We start from the raw sequence: 6046 nt of genomic DNA, 5'->3' as shown, positions 1-6046 counted from the left end.
AAAAAAAAAAAAAAAAAAAAAAAAAAAAAATCAAAATAAACAGAATGACTAAGAACAAAGCGACCAAAGGGCTGCTCTGTGTTCAAACTACACATGCCCCAGGGGCGTCTCCCCTCCATCGCTGGGACCCAGGGAACCCGGCACCCAGATGTGATGGCATCCACACTGCTTGTCTGAGGCCTACAGTTTAATTCTGCACAAACGTCGAAAAGTGTCTGTCACAGATATTACCGCCTAAACTAAAACTCACAACCTACGGCCACTTGCTGTATGCCCCTAAGCAACTAAATGAAAACCAAAGTACCAACACAACAAGCATGCTTAATTACAGACACAATTTAAACTATAAATTACACAAGATAATTAAAAAAATAGAAACAATTACAATATACAAATATATAAACAGTGTATTGTAAGAAGCAACATCATGTTCTGTATTTTTCATCTGACACTTCCTAGTTTATTACATCCCAGTGGAAGCAAACTGCTTCAAATAGGACGCAGCAGGCTGGTCTCCTCTGTCTATAAATCAAGTGGGTGAGCAGAGTCCAAAATAGCAACGAGCTCCACATTTAGGAAGCAAGGGGAAGAAGAAAACAAGGACAGGCTTTCAATCAACGGAACACTGCAACCCTCCAGCAGGCAACCCAAGAACAACCACCCCACCAAATACACAAAGGGAAAGGTGAGGCCGACGACACCGTGCCTACCGCCCAGACAGTCCTGTTTCCAATCTGCCTGACAAACCCACATGTGGGAACTCCCTTTCCCGCTGTGTTCAGGACCGCTTAACCTGAACCACCAGTGGGCTTTAGGACATGCAATCCAACTGCCTCCAGGAGACGCAATTCCGGGGCTCTCACCTCACCCTGAAACGCTGTGGTAAGGGCAAGGGTTGAACGCTGAAGGATGGTTTCATCCCATCACAGCTTCTCCTACAAAAAACACTACCTGGCATTTACTGTAAGCAGATTTGAATTGGATTTTCAGAATCTAGAGACACCATAAAGCAGACTGTTTAGGAGACCATTCGATCATCATAAATTCAGGACCAGGAAACAATGGTGATGAGCTGACAATACACCCCATTAAACATCAGCATTCTTTGAAAACAGGTCTCCAGGTCGGGCGCCCGTGGCTCATGCCTGTAATCCCAGCACTTTGGGAGGCTGAGGTGGGCAGATCACGAGGTCAAGACATCGAGACCAGCCTGATCAACATGGTAAAACCTCGTCTCTACTAAAAATAGAAACATTAGCTGGGAGTGGTGGCGTGCACCTGTAGTTCCAGCTACTCCAGCTACTAAGGAGCCCTTTGAGAAAGGGCTATTTTTTAAGGGCATATTTCATTGAGAACAAAAAGAAAGGGAGAAAAGAAAATAGTAATACATTCTGGGGAGCTAGATAGATGAATAAAAACTGTCTTAGGCCAGAAAAGTTGAGTCATAAGCATGCAGTGGAGAACACGATCACGGAACCCCAAAAGCCTCCAAAAATAGTGGCACTAGGTTACAATTGGAAGTGAGGGTATAAGATGGAACCAAAATACAGGAAAAACTGAATACTCACAATCTGTTCAAGAAGCAATTAGGCAAAGCCATGTGATCATCTCAATTGGTGCAGAAAAAGCACCTCACAAACTCCAACACCTTTCCATAATAAAAACACTCAACAAGCCAGGAATGGAAGGGAACTTGCTCCTCACACAATGAAGGGCATCTGTGAAAAACTCAGTGAATGATGGCCGGGCGCGGTGGCTCAAGCCTGTAATCCCAGCACTTTGGTGAGGCCGAGACGGGCAGATCACGAGGTCAGGATATCGAGACCATCCTGGCTAACACGGTAAAACCCCGTCTCTACTAAAAAATACAAAAAGCTAGCCGGGCGAGGTGGCAGGTGCCTGTAGTCCCAGGTACCCGGGAGGCTGAGACAGGAGTATGGCGTAAACCCAGGAGGCGGAGCTTGCAGTGAGCTGAGATCCGGCCACTGCACTCCAGCCTGGGCACGAGACTCCCTCTCAAAAAAAAAAAGAAAAAGAAAAACTCAGTGAATGTCGTATTCAAATTTTCCCCCTGAGATGAGCAACAAGACAAGGGTGGCCACTTTCACCACTGCTCAACACCATACTGGAAGTTCTCCCCAGAGCAATTCGTTAAGAAAAGCAGGGGCTGGCCGGGCGCAGTGGCTCAAGCCTGTAATCCCTGCACTTTGGGAGGCCGAGACGGGTGGATCACGAGTTCAGGAGATTGAGACCATCCTGGCTAATACGGTGAAACCCCGTCTCTACCAAAAAATATAAAAAAGTAGCCGGGCGAGGTGGCGGGCGCCTGTAGTCCCAGCTACTCGGGAGGCTGAGGCAGGAGAATGGCGTAAACCCAGGAGGCGGAGCTTGCGGTGAGCTGAGATCCGGCCACTGCACTCCAGCCTGGGCAACAGAGCAAGACTCCGTCTCAAAAAAAAAAAAAAAAGAAGAAGAAGAAAAAAAAAGAAAAGCAGGGGCAGGGGCGGCATACTAATTGGAAAGGAAGATGTAAAACTACCTTTATTCTCAGATGACATGACCTCATATCTAGAAAATCCTAATGAATCAACCAAAAAACTGCTGTCAGAACTAATAAGCAAACTCAGCAAAGTTTCAGGATACAAGATCAATACAAAAGTCAGTTGCATTTCTACACACTAGCAATAAATAAACAATCTGAAACTGGCCGGGCGCGGTGGCTCAAGCCTGTAATCCCAGCACTTTGGGAGGCCGAGACGGGTGGATCACGAGGTCAGGAGATCGAGCCCATCCTGGCCAACACGGTGAAACCCCATCTCTACTAAAAATACAAAAATTAGCTGGGCGTGGTAGCATGCACCTGTAATTCCAGCTACTTGGGAGGCTGAGGCGGGAGACACGTTTGAACCCAGAAGGTGGAGGCTGCAGTGAGCCGAGATCATGCCACTGCACTCCAGCCTGGGCAACAGGGCAAGACTCCATCTCAAAAGAAAAAAAAAAGTGTGGCATTGGCATAAAAACATACAGACCTGCAGAACAGGGTCCAAAAATAAACCCACACATCTATAGTCAATTGATTTGGACAAGGGCACCAAGACGACTCAATAGGGAAAAAGCAGTCTTGCCAACAAATGATGCTTGAACAATTGAATATCCACATGCAAGAGAACGAAGTTAGACCCTACCACACGTCATACACAAGAATGAACTCAAAATGGATCAAAAACCTAAATACAAGAGCTAAAATGATCAACTCTTAAAACACAGGACAAATCCTCCTGACCTTGGAGTTTTCAGAGTTCTTAGGTATGACATCAAAAGTACGTGCAATAAAAGAAAAAACAGAAAAATTAGAGTTCATCAATTTGTGCATCAAAGGACACTAACAAGAGAGTGAAGAAACAATCCAAAGACTGGGAGAAAGTATTTACTAATCATATATCTGATAAGGGTCTAGTATACAGAATAAAGAATTCTAACAACTCAAAAAAAAAAATAGAGAGAAAAAAAAAAAAAGGCAACCCAATTTAAAAAAGGAGAAAGAGGCCGGGCAGGGTGGCTCATGCCTGTGATCCCAGCATTTTGGGAGGCTGACACGGGTGGATCACCTGAGGTTGGGAGTTTGAGACCAACCTGACCAACATGGGGAAACTCCATCTCTACTAAAAATACAAAATTAGCTGGGTGTGATGGCAGGCACCTGTAATCCCAGCTATTCAGGAGGCTGAGGCAGGAGAATCGCTTGAACCCGGGAAGCAGAGGTTGCGGTGAGCTGAGTTTGTGCCACTGCACTCCAGCCTGGGAAAAAAAAAAAGGCTGGGCGCCGTGGCTCATGCCTGTAATCCCAGCACTTTGGAAGGCCAAGGGTGGCGGATCACGAGGTCAGGAGATCGAGACCATCCTGGCTAACACGGTGAAACCCCATCTCTACTAAAAATACAAAAAAATTAGCCAGGTGTGGTGGCGGGCGCCTGTAGTCCCAGCTACTCGGGAGGCTGAGGCGGGAGAATGGCGTGAACCTGCGAGATGGAGCTTGCAGTGAGCCGAGATCACGCCACTGCACTCCAGCCTGGGTGACAAAGCGAGACTCCGCCTCAAAAAAAAAAAAAAAAAAGGGGGTTGGGTGGGTAGGCGGGAAAGGACCTGAATGAGAATTTCTCCAAAAATATACAATGGCCAACATGGACATGAAACAATTCTCAACTTCACTGGTCATCAGGGACATGCAAATCACAGCCAAATGAGACGCCACTTCAGACCCACTAGCATGGTCATCCTTTTTGGAAACTAAGTGTTGGGAGAATGTGCAGAAAGTGAACTCACATGTTGCTGATGGAAATGTAAAATGGTGCGGCCACTGTGAAAAATCATTTGGCAGTTCCTCAAAAAGCTAAACACAGACTTGCCATATGACCTGGCAACTCCATTCCTTGGTATATAACCAAAGAATTGAAAACAGGTGCTCAAATAAAAACTCATACACAAATGTTCATAATAGCTGCATTACTCACAAGAGCCAACAGGTGGAAACAGCCCAGGCGACCATCAGCAGACTAATGCATAAACATAATGTGGTACATCTATACAATGGACAATTATTCAGTCATAAAAAGGAATGCAATACTGATACAGTCTACAACATGCATGAACTCTGAAGATATTATCTTCAGTGAAAGAGGCCAGATACAAGAGGCTGCATATTGTATAATTCCATTTACATGAAATCTCCAGAACAGGCCAATTCATAGAGACAGAAAGCAGATTAGCCATTACCAGGGCCTGGGAAGACGGAAGAATGGGCAGTGGCTGCTTAACAGGTATAGGGTTTCCATCTGGGATGATGAAAACGTTATGTAACTAGGTGGTAATGTTGTTTTATGTTACGTGTATTTTAGCACAATCGAAAAAAAAAGCAGGTGAATGAGAAGATACTGCATTTATGAAGAACATATCACAAATTTTAAAGGAGAAAAAAAACAGCTCTGGGAAATTTAAAATACGATGGCCAAACTAAAATGCTAAATAGATACATTGGAAGAAAAAGAGGAAATCTAGAAAGTAGAATAGAAAATGGAAGAAAGATCAGAAAATTATAAAGCCAGCCCAAGCCTTCCAGCCCAAACAGCAGTATTTCCAAAACACTCAGGAAAAAAAAAAAAAGAGAAACAAGAGGAAACTGTTAGATAAATAATTTGAGAAAACTAAAGGGTTCAAAACACTATTGTGTCCAACAACAGATGAGAACAAACCAAAACCCACGATGTTTCTACACAGTGGAGATGTAGGAAGTAAAAATGGATTGCACACAAAAGCCTTCATACAAAGCATTAGCAATTAGAGCCGCAAGCACTCCATGAGCAATACTATTACTAAAGCTTAGAAGGCACGATTCTGAGCAGCTTCCCACCTGGAATCAGAGCCAGGCGCAGCCACCACAAGCTGCAAAACGAGAGCAGAGACCTGGGACCTCACCGCCCCTCTGCCCCAGGGAGTCCTGGGCGGCCGGGAGAAATCCTCCCCGTGACGGTGACAGTGGCAAGGTGTTCCCCGCCGCTGCTTATTTTGCGCCAGACACCGTTCCGGGCACTTTGCAGGCGCAACAGGGCGCGGAGACCGCGCGCGCGCGCCTCCAGGCAGGTGGGGGCGAGAGGATCGCTAGAGCCTAAGAGTCCGACCTGGGGAGCACAGAGAGAACCCCCCAACCCTACAAAAAATACGAGTATCCGCCGGGCGCGATGGCTCACACCTGTGATCCCAGCGCTTCGGGCGGCGGAGGCGGGAGGATCGCCCGCGCTCAGGAACTCAAGACCCCACCTCTTAAATAAAACCGTCTTCCCACGACCCCACCCACGGCCCGGCCGCTACTTCCAGGGGCTGGGACCCCGCAGCGGGGTCCACGCTGGCAGCCCGGGCCGAGGCCTGAGAACGCGGGGAGGACGCTCCTCCACGCCCAGCCCGCGCCGCCCGCCGCGGCCTCCCGAGCCTCTCCCAGCTCCGCCCCGACCCCGCGCCCTGGCCCGGCCGGCGACACCCCGGGGAGGAGCAG

At 47.2% G+C, this 6046-nt stretch overlaps 1 protein-coding gene across 1 annotated transcript in view; it reads right to left on the bottom strand.

Moving 5' to 3' along the window:
• The window catches only part of SUN1 (Sad1 and UNC84 domain containing 1), a 59615-nt gene extending 53824 nt beyond the window's left edge, over nt 1-5791 (bottom strand). Inside the window, exon 1 of the mRNA XM_017894110.1 lies at nt 5408-5791. The gene's annotated coding sequence lies outside the window, so the exon portion shown is untranslated. The remainder of the gene's footprint in view (nt 1-5407) is intronic.
• Nucleotides 5792-6046: the final 255 nt, after the last annotated feature.

The sequence above is a fragment of the Rhinopithecus bieti genome, unplaced genomic scaffold (genome assembly GCF_001698545.2).
Source record: "Rhinopithecus bieti isolate Rb0 unplaced genomic scaffold, ASM169854v2 scaffold_1017, whole genome shotgun sequence".
NCBI lineage: Eukaryota > Metazoa > Chordata > Mammalia > Primates > Cercopithecidae > Rhinopithecus > Rhinopithecus bieti.
The sequence above is the reverse complement of the archived record's forward strand: the minus strand, read 5'-3'. Positions and strand labels throughout refer to the sequence as shown.